General features: G+C 49.0%; 2 pseudogenes; one reads left to right on the top strand and one right to left on the bottom strand.

The window, feature by feature from the left end:
- LOC112073538 (heat shock 70 kDa protein 14-like) overlaps positions 1–9,051 on the top strand; it is a 16,686-nt pseudogene extending 7,635 nt beyond the window's left edge.
- Positions 9,052–15,178: 6,127 nt separating this feature from the next.
- LOC112073536 (B-cell lymphoma/leukemia 11A pseudogene) lies at positions 15,179–18,255 on the bottom strand (annotated as a pseudogene).
- Between the last annotated feature and the right edge of the window lie 364 nt (positions 18,256–18,619).

Genomic DNA, 18,619 nt, shown 5'->3' with positions numbered 1-18,619 from the left:
GACGAGAGTATTGAGTGGGTACAGTGTGAGATGACAGAGGGATAACAGGTGGGAGGTTTACAGTGTGAGATGACAGAGGCAGGGATAAAGAAGAGGAGGGTTACAGTGTGAGATGACGAGATGGAGGATAAGACAGGGGAGGTTTACAGTGTGAGATGAGAGGGGGATAGACAAGGGGGGTTACAGTGTGAGTGACAGAGGGATAAGACAGAGGAGGTTACAGTGTGAGATGACAGAGGTGGGGATAGGACAGAGGGAGGTTACAGTGTGAGATGACAGAGGGGGATTAGACAGAGGGGGTTACAGTGTGAGATAAGAGGGGATAAAAGAGGGAGGTTACAGTGTGAGATGACAGAGGGGGGATAAGACAGAGGGAGGTTTACAGTGTGAGATGAAGAGGGGATAAGACAGAGGGAGGTTTACAGTGTGAGATGGAGAGGGGATAAGACAGAGGAGGGTTTACAGTGTGAGATGACAGAGGGGGAGGACAGAGGGAGTTACAGTGTGAGATGAAGAGGGGATTAGACAGAGGAGGGTTACAGTGTGAGATGACAGAGGGGGGATAAGACAGGGGGGTTTACAGTGTGAGATGAGAGGGGGGATAGACGAAGGGAGGGTTACAGTGTGAGATGACAGAGGGGGGATAAGACAGAGGGGGTTCAGTGTGAGATGACAGAGGGGGGATAGGACAGAGGGAGGGTTTACAGTGTGAGATGACAGGAGGGGATAAGAGCAGAGGAGGGTTACAGTGTGAGATGACAGAGGGGGAACTAGACGTCCCTCTGTCTTATCCCCCCTCTGTCATCTCACACTGTAACCCTCCCTCTGTCTTATCCCCCCTCTGTCATCTCACACTGTAACCCTCCCTCTGTCCTATCCCCCCTCTGTCATCTCACACTGTAACCCTCCCTCTGTCTTATCCTCCCTCTGTCATCTCACACTGTAACCCTCCCTCTGTCCTATCCTCCCTCTGTCATCTCACACTGTAAACCTCCCTCTGTCTTATCCCCCCTCTGTCATCTCACACTGTAACCCTCCCTCTGTCCTACCCTCCCTCTGTCATCTCACACTGTAACCCTCCCTCTGTCATCTCACACTGTAACCCTCCCTCTGTCCTACCCTCCCCCTCTCATCTCACACTGTAACCCCTCCTTCACCTCCCTGTTCAATCCGTCTGTCCTATCCTCCATCTGCCTCCCTCTCATCTCTCTGTCTCTGCCCTGCAGATAGTAGGGATTGCAGCTAAGCAGGGTCGTGTCCGAAACGCAGCCAACACTGTGGTTAAAGTCAAACAGGTGCTGGGGAGGAGGTGAGTGTCTGTATTACAGTTCAAGTCGGAAGTTTACATACACTTAGGTTGGAGTCATTAAAACTAGTTTTTCAACCACTCCACAAATTTCTTGTTAACGAACTATAGTTTTGGCGAGTCGGTTAGGACATCTACTTTGTGCATGACGCAAGTAATTTTTCCAGATTATTTAACTTATAATTCACTGTATCACAATTCCAGCAGGTCAGAAGTTTACATACACTAAGTTGACTGTGCCTTTAAACAGCTTGGAAAATTCCATAAAATGATGTCATGGCTCCAAAAGCTTCTGATATGTGAATTGAAATCATTTGAGTCAATTGGACGTTTACCGGTGGATCTATTTCAAGGCCTACCTTCAAACTCAGTGACTCTTTGCTTGACATTATGGGAAAATCAAAAGAAATCAGCCAAGACCTCAGAAAAATAATTGTGGACTCCACAAGTCTGGGCGCAATTTCCAAGCCCCTGAAGGTACCACGTTCATCTGTACAAACAATAGTACGCAAGTATAAACACCATGGGAACACGCAGCCGTCATACCGCTCAGGAAAGAGACGCGTTCTGTCTCCTAGAGATGAACGTACTTTGGTGCGAAAAGTGCAAATCAATCCCAGAACAACAGCAATGGACCTTGTGAAGATGCTGAAGGAAACAGGTACAAAAGTATATATATCCACAGTAAAACGAGTCCTATATTGACGTAAACTGAAAGGCTGCTCAGCAAGGAAGAAGCCACTGCTCCAAAACCGCCATAAAAAATCCAGACTACGGTTTGCAACTGCACATGGGGACAAAGATCGTACTTTTTGGAGAAATGTCCTCTGGTCTGATGAAACAACATTAGAACTGTTTGGCCATAATGACCATCGTTATGTTTGGGAGGAAAAGAGGACGTTTGCAACGAAGAACACCCTCCCAACCGTGAAGCACGGGGTGCAGCATCATGTTGTGGGGTGCTTTGCTGCAGGAGGACTGGTGCACTTCACAAAATAGATGCTTCATGAGGAAAGAAAAGTATGTGAATGTATTGAAGCAACATCTCAAGACGTCATCAGGAAGTTAAAGCTTGGTCGCAAATGGACATACTTCCAAAGTTGTGCAAATGGCTTAAGGACAACAAGGTCAAGGTATTGGGTGCCATCACAAAGCCCTGCCTCAATCCTATGGAACATTTGTGGGCAGAACTGAAAAAGCGTGCGTGATAAGGAGGCTACAAACCTGACTCAGTTACACCAGCTCTGTCTGGAGATGGGCCAAAATTCACCACTTATTGTGGAAGCTTGTGGAAGCTACCCGAACGTTTGACCCAAGTTAAACAATTTAAAGCAATGTTACCAAATACTAATTGAGTGTATGTAAACTTCTGACCCAATGTGATGAAATTAAAGCTGAATAAATCACTCTCTTATTATTATGACATTTCACATTCTTAAAAATAAAGTGGTGATCCTAACTACCTAAGACAGGGAATATTTACTCTGATCAAATGTCAGAATTGTGAAATTGATTTAAATGTATTTGGCTAAGTGTATGTAAACTTCTGACTTCAACTGTAGTTCCCAATGTTCTAGAGAATGAACTCTCCTCACGTTGTTGCTTCCCCATTTTTCCTCTCTTCCTGTCGCAGCTTTGAATCCTGAGTGCAGACGCATAAAGCTGAGAGTAAATGTCCTGTAGTATACAACCTCTACCCCTATTAGACAATATGTCAGACTACCCAACACTGCGTGTCAGACTGCCCAACACTGCGTTGTCAGACTACCCAGCACTGCGTTGTCAGACTACCCAGCACTGCGTTTCAGACTACCCAACACTGTGTTGTCAGACTACCTAAAACTGTGTCGTCAGACTACCCAGCACTTGTTGTCAGACTACCCAACACTGCGTTGTCAGACTACCCAGCACTGCGTTGTCAGACTACCTAACACTGCTTGTCAGACTACCTAACACTGCGTTGTCAGACTACCTAACACTGCGTTGTCAGACTACCCAACACTGTGTGTCAGACTACCAACACTGTGTTGTCAGACTACCTAACACTGTGTTGTCAGACTACCCAACACTTGTTGTCAGCTACCCAACACTGTGTTGTCAGACTACCCAACACTGTGTTGTCAGACTACCCAACACTGTGTTCATACTGTTTCAACTACCTAACACTGTGTTGTCAGACTACCTAACACTGTGTTGTCAGACTACCTAACACTGTGTTGTCGACTACCTAACACTGCGTTGTCAGACTACCTAACACCTGCGTGTCAGACTACCTAACACTGCGTTGTTCAGACTACCTAACACTGCGTTGTCAGACTACTAACATGCTTGCCAGACTACCCAGCACTGCGTTGCCAGACTACCCAACACTGCGTTGTCAGACTACCCAGCCCTGCGTCGCATACTACCCAACACTGCGTCGTCAGACTACCCAGCACTGCGTCAATGCCCAGCACTGCGTCGTCAGACTGCCCAGCCCTGCGTTGTCAGACGGCCAGCCGCGGTCGCCAGACGGCCCAACACTGCGTCCCAGACTACCCAACACTGCGTCGCCAGACTACCCAACGCTGCGTACGCCAGACTACCCACGGCTGCGTCGCCAGACTACCCCGCGCGCGTCGCCAGACTACCCCTGCGTCGCCAGACTACCGGCGCTGCGTCGCCAGACTACCCGGCGCTGCGTCGCCAGACTACCCGCAGCTGCGTCGCCAGACTACCCGGCGCTGCGTCGCCAGACTACCCGGCGCTGCGTCGCCAGAACTACCCGGCGCGCGTCGCAGACCTAACCCGGCGCTGCGTCGCCAGACTACCCGGCGCTGCGTCGCCAGACTACCCGGCGCTGCGTCGCCCAGACTACCCGGCGCTGCGTCGCCAGACTACCCCGGCGCTGCGTCGCCGAACTACCCGGCGCTGCGTCGCCAGCTACCCGCGCTGCTCGCCAGATCGCGCGCTACGACAGTACCCGGCGCTGCGTCCGCGCAGACTACCCGGCGCTGCGTCGCCAGGACTTACCGCAGCTGCGTCGCCAGTCGACGCACTTCTGATATAAGAGAGAATCTGATGTGTTTTCAGTTGGTCAACAAGGAGAGAAGCCAATGTATGAGATGACTGGAGAGACGACCGAACACGTGCTCCACAAGATGTCGCCAAAACTCATCCTACACAAGATTTAAAAGGATGTCGAACACACTGTCCCATTGGGGGACTGGACGACATATGCACTAGTGGAGATCCCCCCCCCCTGACGCTTCTGCATAGTGGAGATCCCCCCTCCCCCTGACGACTTGTGCACTATGGAGATATCCCCCCCCCCTTGACGACTTCTGCACTAGGTGGAGATCCCCCCCCCCACCCTTGAGCTTCTGCCACTAGTGGAGATCCCCCCCCCCCCGCCTGACCGCATGGCTAGCACTAGTGGAGATCCCCCCCCCCTGGAACGCTCATGCACTAGCTGGAATCCCACCCCCCCGACCGCTTGCACTAGTGGAGCCCCCCCCCCCCGACGATCTCTGCACTATATGGAGATCACCCCCCCCCCTGACGCTTAACTGTTGAAATCTCCCCCTTGACGCTTCTGCACTAAGTGGAGTCCCCCCCCCTGACGTCTCAGCATAGTGAGAGATCCCCCCCCCCCTGACGCTCTGCACTAGTGGAGATCCCCCCCCCCCCCCCCCCCCCCCCCTGACCGACCTGTGCACTAGTGGAAATCACCCCCCCCTGACGCTGCTGCACTAGTGGAGATCCCAGATGATTGAATGGGTCTAGCAATATGGCGGCCTATCAGAGGAAAGTTAAAACTATTGTCAAACTCCTTCCACTGTGAAACATGTCAGCTGTCCAGCGGGTAGGGTGTAGTACCAGAGTCCACTTGGGACAGGGCCCCCCTCTCATCTGTTGTTGTTTCCATAGAGACGGCTCAGTCGCCTTGGGCGCTGACGTCACAGAGGCTGTCATCACTGTCCCTTTGAGTTCGCACATGCTCAGAAGGCGGCGTTGAGGGCGCTGCGGAGGCAGCAGGGTTCCGTGTGTTGAGGCTGATCCACGAGCCGGCTGCTCGCTCTACTGGCGTACGGCATCGGACAGGACTGCCCTCTGGGAAGAGGTACACTACTTCCCATGAACTACAGGGCCACACCAATTTATTGGAGGAACAAAAAGACATACCGAATTAATCGGCCGATAATAAATAAAATAAAATTAAAATATATATAAATAATAATAATAGGATAAATAATAAGAATGAAAAATAGAATAAAAAAATTTAACAATATTAAAATAAAAACATAAAAAATATATGTTTGTAATAATGATAATTACAACAATACTGAATGAACACTTTTAATACATCTTATTTAAGTCTCATAATAATGAAATAATGTTCAATTTTTTGGTTTAAATAATGCAAAAACACAGTGTTGGAAAGAAAAGTGCAATATGTTCCATGTAAAAAAAGCTAACGGTTTAAGTTCCTTGCTCAGAAATATGAAAGCTGTTCAATATTCCCAGTTCAGAAGTTTTAGGTTGTTGTTATAGGAATTATGACGCGTCGATTTTCTCTCTACCTTTGTATTTCATATACCTTTTGACTATTGTATGTTGTTATAGGGCACTAGTATTGCCAGCCTATCTCGGGAGTTGATAGGCTTGAATCATAAAACAGCGCTGTGCTTCAAGCATGCGAAGCAAGCTGCTGTTTGAATGATGCTTACAGCCTGCTGCTGCCTACCATCGCTCGTCAGACTGCTTCTATCAAAATCAAGATCATAGACTTATTATAATAAACACACAGAAATACTTAATTATAATAACACACAAAATACGAGCCTCAGGTCATTAATATGGTCAAATCTGGAAACTATCATTTCGAAAACAAAACGTTTATTCAGTGAAATACGGGACCGTCCCTAGTTAATATTGCCTGCTAGCATGAATTTCTTAACTAAATTTGCAGGTTTAAAAAATTATACTTGTGTATTGATTTTAAGGAAGGATTTGATGTTTATGGTTAGGTACATTTGTGCAAATATGCTTTTTTTGGGCAATGCACTTTTGTTTAAATCATCACCCGTTTGGCGAAGTTGAAGTAGGCTGTGATCTCGATGGTAAATTAACAGGCACCACATTGATTAATGCAACGCGGGACAAGCTAGTTAACCTAGTGACATATCGACATGTGTAGATAACCTGGTGAGTCATCGACCATGTGTAATAACCTGGTGACGTCATCGACCCATGTGTAGATAACCTGTTGACTATGTATGATTATTATATAAACTAGGTGTGTGTGTGTGTGTGTGTGTGTGTGTGTGTGTGTGTGTGTAGCCATGTCCTGTGTGTATAAACTAGGTGGGACGTCTCTGAGCGTGACGGTGCTGCAGGTGAATGGTGGAATGTTCCGGGTTCTGAACACCCATACAGACCACAGATCGGAGGAGAGAGCTTCACAGGCGCCCTGGCCCAGCACCTGGCTGCAGAGTTCAAACGGTAACACCACCACCACACAACACACACACACACACACACACACACACACACACACACACACACACACACACACACACACCTGGCTGCAGAGTCCAAGTGGAACTGACAGCATTTTTCAACATGTAATGGTACATCAATGTGGTCCTATAGACCCCAGGAGGATGAGTTGGTACATCAATGTGTTCCTATAGACCCAGGGGGATGAGTTGGTACATCAATGTGTTCCTATAGACCCCAGGGAGTACATATTTGTACATATTCTAATGTGACCACTTGATATGGTCCTTCCATAGAATGTAGGAATGACGTCCACGTTCCTCCACAGCTGAAACACTCCTCGTTAGCTCCCGGCCGACCCCCCGGCCTGCTTAGCACCCCCCCCCCTCCACCGCGGCTGTTAGCACCCCTCCCCCCCTCCCACCCGCCTGTTGCACCCCCCTCCCGGCTTAGCTCCTCCCACCCGGCCTGTTTAGCTCCCTCCCACCCGCCTGTTAGCACCCCTCCCCCGGCTGTTAGCTCCCCCCTCCCCCCGGCTGTTAGTCCCCCCCCTCCCCCGGCTGTAGCTCCCCCCCACCCCCGGCCTGTTAGCTCCCCCCCCCACCGGCTGTTAGCTCCCCCCCTCCCACCCGGCCTGTTAGCTCCCTCCACCCGGCCTGTTGCCCTCCACCCGGCCTGTTAGCTCCCCCCCCCACCCGGCTTTAGCTCCCCTCCCACCCGGCCCTGTTAGCTCCCACCCTCCCACCCGGCCTGTTTAGCTCCCCACACGGCCTGTTAGCTCCCCCCCTCCCACCCGGCCTGTTAGCCTCCCCCCCTCCCACCCGGCCTGTTAGCACCCCCCCCCTCCCACCCGGCTGTTAGCTCCACCCTCCACCCGGCCTGTTAGCACCCCCCTCCACCCGGCCTGTTAGCACCCCTCCCCCCCCTCCACCCGGCCTGTTAGCATCCCCCCCTCCCACCCGGGCCTGTTAGCACCCCCCTCCCACCGGCCTGTTAGCTCCCCCTCCACCCGGCCTTTAGCTCCCCCCTCCACCCGGCCTGTTAGCTCCCCCCCCTCCCACCCGGCCTGTTAGCTCCCCCCTCCCACCCGGCCTGTTACACCACGGTTTGTAGTGGATGCGAGCTTCAACTGGAAGCCGGCGGGGTGACATGGGAGAACGTATTCCCTACATCTGATCCCCTGGTTTTAAATGTGTCTGTCTGCAGGTCGTTTAAACAGGATGTTAGTAGTAACGCGCGGGCCATGATGAAGCTGATGAACGGAGCGGACATGGCCAAACATTCTCTCTCCACGCTGGGTTCTGCTAATTGCTTCGTTGACTCGCTACACGACGGCAGGGACTTCGACTGCAACATCTCCAGGTGACTACACTACCCACAAACCCCTGCTCTCTTACCCACCACAATGTGTATTTTTATTTATTTAACTAGGCAAGTCGGTTAAGAACAAATTCTTATTTACTGCCTGACCCGAACGACTCTGAACGACTCCGAACGACTCTGGGCCAATTATGCGCTGCCCTATGGGACTTCCGATTGGCCGGTTGTGACGCAGCCCTGAATGGAACCCGGGTCTGTAGTGACGCCTCTAGTACTGCGATGCAGGGCCTTAGACTGCTGCGCCCCTCACCATCCCCCTCTTCAATGCCACAGGAAAGTCACGCTGTGTGTTTCTTCTCAGGGCCCGTTTTGAGCTGCTGTGTTCTGCCCTGTTCAACAAGAGTGTCCAACCAATCAGAAGCCTGCTGGAGACGACTGGGCTGTCTACTAGCGACATCAACAAGGTGACCCTGACCTACTTGACCCTGACCTACCTGACCCTGACCACCCTGACCCTGACCTACCTGACCCTGACCTACCTGACCCTGACCTACCTGACCCTGACCTACCTGACCCTGACCTAACATGGGTTTGGAAGTTGCCATGGCACAGTGCTCTGTAGTGTCAACTTGTTTGACTTGATAGCCAGTTTGGCTTTTCTCCGACAACATAAAATGTCTGCCAAGAAAATCATTATTTGACCTGAGAAACTCGACTCAGTCCTGTTCTCTCTCAACCTGCTGGTCAACTCCCTAGTCACCTTCCGACTAGATTACTGCAGTGCTCTCCTTGGGCTCCCCTCAAAAAGCATCCGCAGGCTGCAGCTTGTGCAGAACAGCGTYGCCAGGGTTACCTTACAGGAACCCAGAAATCAATCAAATGTATTTAGMCCTTCTTACATCAGCTGATATCTCACAGTGCTGTACAGAAACCCAGCCTAAAACCCCAAAYAGCAAGCAATGCAGGTGTAGAAGCACGGCGGCTAGGAAAAACTCCCTAGAAAGGTCAAAACCTAGGAAGAAACATAGCGAGGAACCAGGCTATGAGGGGTGGCCAGTCCTCTTCTGGCTGTGCCGGGTGGAGATTATAACAGAACATGGCCAAGATGTTCAAATGTTCATAAATGACCAGCATGGTCAAATAATAATAATCACAGTAGTTGTCGAGGGTGCGACAAGTCAGCACCTCAGGAGTAAATGTCGGTTGGCTTTTCATAGCCGATCATTAAGAGTATCTCTACCGCTCCTGCTGTCTCTAGAGAGTTGAAAACAGCAGGTCTATACCCAAGTCTTTGGCGACATGGTAGTCTGCACGTCTCCGTTTGTTTGTTGGTACTAGGGTTCCCATTAGCCTTCAAGGTCCATTATGAACAGATTTGGCAATACTCGTGACTACTTTATCATGCCAGCAGCTTACGACCAGGTGGATCTGGTTGATCAGCAACTTGATTTGTTTCTTTCCAGGTCAGGTATCCTGAGGCCATGGTCCCTTTAGAGGCTTCTAGGATCTCCCTACTGCCACTGAGATTTGAGAGGAAATAATTTAGGGAACATGTATGAATTGACATAGACCATTTCATAAAAATGGAGCCTTCCTAGCTGTTTGCTTAGAAATTCTAGTGGATCAGTAAGGAGGCCTGCGTCTTGTTGACTCTGTTATCGTACTTGTGTTATGTATGTTTACGGCAGGACAACTCGGAAAGATTAGGTAGGAAGGAAAAATTTAATGCATTGTAGTCTCCTGTTTATGCAAAGTAAACCTATTTAAATCAGCACCTTTATTGCCATTAACTGGAAGCCCAGTGTAGAGGTAGGCTAGCTACATTGTGTAGTGAATGTGTTACGTTCTTGTTAGTATTGGTATCTTCGAGCAGTATTATGTTTGGTATTTTTTCTAGGTCCTTAGTAGTTTTTTTGAAGTTTTGTGTAGTATTTTTTCCTACAGTTGCGGTTTCGTATTGGGATTGGACTAGGTGGTATTCATTTTTCGATATTCTTTAGCTATTCTTAATCTTTGATTATAGTTTTTATTATCATTTGAGTGTTATGGGTGCTATTTTTTATCCCGGGGTTAGCCGGAATATATAGATGGAGTTAGGCATGTCTGCAGAGGCTAGGAGTGAATGCTAGCAAGTGCCGGGGTGGCCTAANCCACCACCACAGCACTTCTTCCACACCACCCAACAACCCCCACCCACACACAGACCTTACCTTCCACACCAACCCACTACCCCCACACACACACACACAAGGCACCTTCTCTCCACCACCACCCACTACCCACACACACACACACCTTCTTCCACACCACCCACTTACCCCCACCTTTCTTCACCACCACCCACTACCCACACACAGCACCTCTTCCACACCCAACCCATTACCCCCCCACACATCAGCCACCTTCTTCCACACCCCCCACTACCCCCACCTTTCTTCCACACCCACCCACTTACTCACACACACACCTTCTCTCCACACCACCCACTACCCCCCCCACACACACACACCAGCACCTTCGGCCACACCACCTCCCACTACCCCCACACACACACCACACCTTTTCTCTGCCACCACCACCCACTACCCCCACCTTCCCACACCACCCACTACCCCACACCACAGCACCGTCTTTCCACACCACCCAATACCCCCCACACACGCACCTTTCTTCCACACCACCCACACCCACCTTCTTCCCACACCACCCACTACTCGCACACACACCTCTTCCCACACCACCCACTACCCCCCCATCACACACACACACAGCACCTTCTTCCACACCACCCACTACCCCCCACACACACACACAAACCTTCTTCCACACCACCCACTTACCCCCACCTTCTTCCACAACCACCCACTACCCACACCACAGCACCTTCTTCCACACCACCCATTACCCCCCACACACCAGCACCTTCTTCCACACCTAACCCACTACCCCCACTCACACCACACACTTCTTCCACACCACCCACTACCCCCCCACATCCAACACACACCTTCTTCCACACCACCCACTACCCCACTCACCACACACACCTTCTTTCCACACCACCCTACCCCCCACACACACACACACCTTCTTCCACACCACCCACTACCCCACCCACACACATACACCTTCTTCCACACCACCCACTACCCCCCACCACACACACACCACACCTTCTTTCCACACCACCCATACCCCCCACACACACACACACCTTCTTTCCACACCACCCACTACCCCCACACCGACACACACACAGCACTTCTTCCACACACCATACCCCCCACCACACACACCCACACCTTCTTCCACACCCACCCACTACCCCCCACACACACACACACAGCACCTTCTTCCACCACCACCCACTAACCCCCACACACACACACCTCTCTTCCACACCACCCACTACCCCCCCACACACACAACCTTCTTCCACACCACCCACTACCCCACACACACACACACACACACCTTCTTCCACACCACCCACTACCCCCACACACTCAACCACAGCACCTGTCTTCCACACCACCCATTACCCCCACTCACCACAGCACCTATTCTTCCACACCACCCACTACCCCACCCACACACAGCACCTTCTTCCACACCAGCCCACTAACCCCACCTTTCTTCCACCACCACCCACAACCCCACACACCCACACAGGCACCTTCTTCCACCACCACCCACTACCCCCACCCACACACAGCACCTTTCCTTCCAACACCTCCAACTACCCCCACCCCACACATCCTCTGCCTTGCATCTTAACTGTTCAACACCCTCGCCAAGCAGGAACCCTCTATCTGTGCGGACTTTAATCGGCCCTGCTCGGCAAACACGCGGGCTAGAAACCAGAAGAACGACTTAGTCTGTCACTGTTCAGCCTCCAGTCCTGGAAAAGACAGAGCGAAAGGAAAATGATGGAAGGGAGATAGAGAGGAGATAGGCAGAACGAGGAGGAGCCAATGTCAAATAATGAATGTTATACTAAGACCTAGGAGCAGAGAGAGGTAGGGACTGAAATATAGACCGGGAGGAGCTGGAGAGGGAGGAGGAAAGAGAGGAGGGACTGAGCTATTTAGATGGAGGGGGAGGAAGGGAGGAAGGCGAGAAAGACGGTAGGGAGGGACTGAAATACTATAGAGGGAGGAGCGGTCGAGGGAGGGAGAAAGAGAGGAGGGACTGCAGATATAGATGGAGGGGGAGGAAGGGAGGAGGGAGAAAGAGAGGGCAGGACTGAAACATATTAGAGCGTGAGGGAGGTGAGGGAGGCGGCTTGGAGATATTAATGCAGACACCCAGATGACCACGACAAGACCAGAGACCAGAGATAAGGGAGTTTGACTTCCCCCCGTCTGCACAACGACGACTCAAGTTCAGCCGGGAAAAACACACCTCGGCAGGACTCTATCGCACACCAGGACACACACACACAGACACAGACACACTGCACACACACAGACACACACAACACACTCACAAACACAGACACATGCATAACTCTCTCATGGGTTGGTGATGATATTCCAAGACAATGAGAGGTGTCATAGTCTGGCTTATAATTTAAACTGCAAGTAGTGTGTGTGGTTGTGTACGTGTGTGGGTGTGTTGCCACGTTTGCATGTGTGAGTGTCATTCCAAACGAAATACTTACGGTATTAGGTAAACAACCAACAATTCCATAAATTGTATTTAATACTTTTATTTTTCATTTTTTCAAGACAAAATGGCTGAGTGTAGAGCAATAACGCAGACACACCGTTGTTGAAAAAAGAGTGGCATCTCCAAAAGAACAGAATCTCAACAGAAGAGATAGAATTCCAAGAAACTTGTTAATAGGTGGTCAATGAATTTGGTCATTAAAAATAAATAAAAAACACTTCAAGATATTCAACAAGAGAGAGAAAATGTATTGATTCCTAGCTGTGTGTGACTCTGTTTTGGAACAAAGTTTTGTATAGTCATAAAAATAGGGACGTCCACTGTCGGAGTCAAGTTCACAGTTCAGTTCAGAATAATCACGTTTAGAAACAGACAGAAAAAAAACAAGGCTGAAAACCGCAAACGTACCAATGTTAGCAATTGTCATGTACACAAAACATGGTAGCCTTACTTCTACTTTACCAGCTCCAAGCGAGGCTTTTCTTTTTCCCACCCCAAACCATTTCTGTTTTCATTAGAAATGTTTTGCAAATGAGATTTACCACTTTAAAAAACCCATAAAGCACCATGTACTGTTTAGCAATGAAAAATAGATTTAAAATAAAACCGCTAAATTGATTTCCAGATTGATCAGTTGACTGCATAATGACTAGAATAGTTCTTAATTCATTGATATGACTGGAATGTGGTCAGGTGGTCRAGAGGAAAGGACAGTAAAAAGTTACACTACCAAGAACCCAACAATAGCTTGTATTACTGCATATAAAATGGCAGGAGAGGAAAAAATATATAAAAAAACGAAAATAAAAGATATATACAACCACCTGTGTTACCATGTTGTGGCGCATTCTGACGGGACTGCTTGAAAAAGCCATTACATGGCTTCTCTTATCCATAGAATGCCACAACGTGTCAATTTTCAAAAACATACTTAATTTTTGTTCAAGCATACAAATGATTCACACTATAATAGTATTATCCTGCCAAATTAAGAAAATATATACGGTGGCAGCTTGTTGGGCGTTTTTTTTTTCAACTACTGAAAAGAGTACATTGAAACCTTTTAAAGAGTACAAGCGAACAGTTAAAAATACAGGCTTCAACATAAATACTAGAAGTGCCTACACTAAGTGAACATTAATTTCAAATACCATTCTAAATACAGGAAAGAGTAGACCGTAAATGTGTATTTTAGCATAGGAACATGAGTGTGCATTTTCCTATGTTTTTTAAGTTCTCTCTATATATTCACATATAATCATAAAATCTCTCGCCGATGAAAATGTTGTTTAACCTGAAGACCTGTGTATAGCAAAAAGGCAAAAAGATGAGTCATGTTCATTTCATATTCTTAATATAGTGATCAAATCTTGAGCATAATCATCAAGATTTAACGAGAAACCCAAAAAATATAATCAAAACAAACTTAAATAAAGTCTCCCCTAAAGATATTGAAGTGTTACATTAAAAAACAGAGTTTTATTCATTTTTATAAAATTTGTAGTAGGAAAAAAAATCTTGCCCTATTTGAGCAGCAAGGTTTCTTTCTTTCTTTCTGAAGCAGGAGGGAGTATGGCGGTTCCTGCATTGATACTGTATTACCCAGAGGCCCAAAAAACTGCTAGGCCCCCTGGGAAACAAAATGGCTGGCGACGGTTTCTCGTTTCACTCTTATCTGCATGAAGCAATGACACCACATCAATCGAGAGCAACGTTTTCCCTTGAGTGTCCACCTGTAAACTGGGAAAATTGAACAGTGCACATATTTATCCTGGGAAACCCAGTTTTATTATTTTATACTCAACCGACTGTACCTCCGATTAGAGAGACAGATACAGGATCCAAGGCAGAGTGACAAGTGCTTTACCAACAACATTATGAAAGGGGTTGATGCAAGTCTGTAAAATAAAAAACAGCGTGAAGGTCTAACGTGTCACTAAAGAGCACAAAACGACGTGAAAGATTCAAATTATGTCAAAATCGAGCGGGGGATGTGTTTTACTGAATACACTTCTCAAAATTGTCCTTAAATWTAAAAAMAAWWTWTTTCCAATATTAATTAGTTTAAGAGGCAACATTTCAGCTTTTAGGAAATCTGATATTACATGTGGAAAAAAAGAAATAAGAGCTTATTAAAAAGCTTATAATGCATTTAGAAATTATGAATTGATCACAATCTGGTCATTCCTTGCCCCCAACCCCACCCCCTTTTCAAAATCAGCCTGACATGTCAGAACTAAGAAAAACAAGTCTTCAGGTGCCCAGCCGCCACAGCAACACACTGTCATGGCCGACTCACTGAAGATCCCAGCAACAAGGACAACAACATAGTTTTGTGCTACTTACAAAAAACTGTAAAACCTTTCATTTCAAAACAAAACACTCTAACACATTAAGAGCTTAAGTTTACAGAATTATAACAACTCTTTATTACATTTAGTACCCCTATGTAAGGTACCAAACAAAACACAAATAAAACCCTTTATATAAACACCACATAATCCCCAAATAGCATGTAGCTAGCATGCCAGTAAACAGAATGAGCATCTGAAGTATATTATACAATGAGTCAGGCAGATAAAATGATTTACCAGAAATATATATTTTTTGTTTCAACTGGTTCCTTGTGTTTCGCTGGGTCACGGAGGACGATGTCATATTGTACAGGTGCCTGATGCAAGAACCTGTTGTTCCCCGTTAAACACATGTCCGCTAGCTACCGTTTGTAGCTGAACCTCCGAGCTTATAGCAAAAAGGAGGATTAACTAATGCAGGTAAAATATTCCAAGGCACAATTTTTTTGCTTTTTCAAACGATAACTACTCATTTCAAATTGACCACCACTATATCTTCTRAAAGAAAATGTTATGTCGCKAAGTGGCTACCGTTTCCCAGGCAAACCCAATTGATATTTTTCACCCAGTAATGGACAGAAAATATTTTGAAAAGACCAGTCAAAATTTGACCCTGCTTTTTGTAGTTAWGGGTTAGACCATTCACACTGCCCACCATGTTTCCAACACCAAACTGTACAAGATATGTAAAACAGTATGTATATGCAGCACGGGGGTTTTCTTCCTCTAATCTTTTTCTTTAAAAAAAATCAAAAGTACCAACCAACAGCAACACAATTACAACCAACCAATGAAGGACAATTTTCTCTAAGTAGCCAAAACACACTGAGCATGCCGTCCAGTTACAAAAGTACAAAACATGTAAATTATTGCACAATAGAAAGGCTCAAAAGTTTTTGTGTCCGATGCAATAGTATTGCCCCAAATATGGATCAGCTTTTTCAAAGGTACAGGGTTTTTGACTGGTGTCTAACCCCTGTCAGTCTCCCCACCTTTTGCCATGATTCAGCGAATCAGGGAGCTGCCCTGCCTCCCCTACTCAGTCTTAATTTCCAGGTTGGTTGGCATGGGTTGATCGCTGTGCCACTTCTTCATGTGTTTCTCTAGAGTGCTGTACACACTGAAAGGCATATGGCAGATTTCACATTTATAAACGTCCTTGCCCATCTGGCCRTGGGTCTTCATGTGGCGAGTGAGCTTGCTGCTCTGGGCGCAGGCGTAGCTRCACAGGTCGCACTTGTAGGGCCTCTCTCCCGTGTGGCTGCGCCGGTGCACTGTCAGGTTGCTGCAGTTCTTGAAGATCTTGCCGCAGTACTCGCACGTGTCGCTCCGCCGGCTGCCATCCTTGGAGCTGGGGCGCCCGCCAMTMCCTGACAGGTGGGGGGTGCTGGCMCCACTCCCCGTCCCGCTGTGGCCCGAGGCCCCGCAGCCGCCATCCAGCTCCTCGGGAGGCGTGGAGTAGCGCAGGCTACCGTTCTCGGAGGAGTGCTCAGAGGATGTGGCGAAGGGCGATTGTCTGGTGGAGTACTCTCCAAAGCTGAGTAAGGGGTCCTTGAGTTGTCGGGAGGCGGCATAGCCGGCCAGCCACTGGGAGTAGACGTTATCTGTGTTGGGGATGGTGGGCGTGGGAGGATCCAGTTCTTTCTCCACCTTGATACGCTTGGTCATGGTGCTGAGGGACCCGGGGCTCCCCATCAGGAGTTTCCTGGTCAGGGCCTCATTAGAGAGAGGACCCAGGCCATTGGCCGTTGGGGTGGTGCCACAGACCTCGTCGGCCCGGTCTGACTCCAGGGCCAAGTCCTCTTCACAGGCGTCCCGGGGAGTGCTCCGTCGGTGGGGATGGGAGTGGGGGTGGAGGGCCTGGCTGTTCTGGTGGTGCCGGGCCCCTTCCAACAGCAGGCTGAAATGATAATCGTTCTTCTCACCTTCCTCAGTCTCCATCTCTTCCTCTGCCTCCTCTCCTTCTTCCTCCTCTTCCTCCTCTTCTTCCTCGTCTCCCTCTTCCTCTTCATCTCCCTCCTCCTCCTCTTCTTCTTCCTCTTCCTCCTCCTCACCATTCTCAAGCAGCCCGTTGTTCTCGCTCTTGAACTTGGCCACCACGGACTTGAGGGCGCTGGTAGCGCTACCCACCAGGTCGCTGGTGCCTGGGTCGGGTGAGCTGGCGGTGGACAGGCCGTCATTCGACTTGGCGTTGAGGGAGTTCTTCTGAGAGTGCGTCTTCATGTGGCGCTTCAGCTTGCTGGCCTGGGTGCAGGCGTGGTTGCACAGGTGGCATTTGTAGGGCTTCTCTCCTGTGTGGCTGCGCCGGTGCACGATCAGGTTGCTCTGGAACTTGAAGGTCTTCCCACAGAACTCGCACGATTTGGCCTTGAGCGGCGTGGTAGGCTGGGCCGGGTTGGGGGTGGAGCGGAAGCCAGACGATGGCGACTGGGAGGTGGAGAGGGGAGGCGTGGCTGAGAAGGGGGCTTGGAGCCCGGCTGGAAGGGCTGGCATCAGCCGTTGCATAGTGCTGGGCTTGTTGGGCGACAGGGGTGGGGAGGCCCCTGTGGGGTTACCCGCCAGCTCCCGCAGTCTCCTTGAGAAGTCCATGGCAGGTGGTGGATCCAGGACCACTGAGTTGAGCCGCATCACCCTMTCGAAGGCGTTTGGGTGATGGGTGGCCAGCGCCAGGTTCTCCGGGCTCAGGTGGTGCCGTGGAGGCGGACTAAACAGAGGAGYCGTCCGGGGATAGCGCCCCTCGTGGGGGACAGAGGTGGCCCCTTCCCGGCCAGACCCGGACCCAGGCAATCTCAGCAGACTGAAGGGGCTCCCATCGGCCAGGTGGACACCGTGGAGGGGGGGCTGGGAGGTGCAGTCACCCCCCATCCCGGGCGGGGCGGCTACCCTGGGGGTGAGGGGGCTGCCTGGCTCGCTCTCCAGATAGATGCGGAAGCCGTGGGTGTTCTGGGCGTGCTGGAGCAGGAACCAGGCACTGCTGAACGGATGCTTGCAGGTCGTACACGTGTAACTACTGGGCTCATCCTTATCTGTGAATAYGAGAGAGAAAGAAGAAGGGTTACTTGYCTGAAAGAGAATGAGGACCTCTAGGATTGCTAGACCGTAACACTTCATATTTCAGTTCGACACCAAAGATATCCATTMTATTTGATAAATAATTCAGCTTCAGTTTTTACTAGCTTAATTAATACACTGAGATTTAAACATGCATTCAATTACACAGCCCATCTAAAACAACACCAGCAACYAGATCTCKATCASTGTATACAATTTACACAGACGAGGAGGWAATTAGGAATATTTTAAACAATAATTGAATTTCAATGGCCCTTGCACGTTGACCTGAGATTTGCCTGACAATGCGTTTGTAATCTCGTTAAACACACTCAACCATCCTCCATAGATGTGTTTAGAGAATTAAAGGGGKTAAAGTAGAASATGTATCTGATGCTGMCACATTTACATTTCACATTTGAGTCATTTAGCAGAT

This window comes from Salvelinus sp. IW2-2015, unplaced genomic scaffold, assembly GCF_002910315.2.
Source record: "Salvelinus sp. IW2-2015 unplaced genomic scaffold, ASM291031v2 Un_scaffold2287, whole genome shotgun sequence".
In the NCBI taxonomy this organism is placed as follows: domain Eukaryota; kingdom Metazoa; phylum Chordata; class Actinopteri; order Salmoniformes; family Salmonidae; genus Salvelinus; species Salvelinus sp. IW2-2015.
Note: the sequence above shows the minus strand (reverse complement) of the source record. Positions and strands in the feature narration are given on the sequence as shown.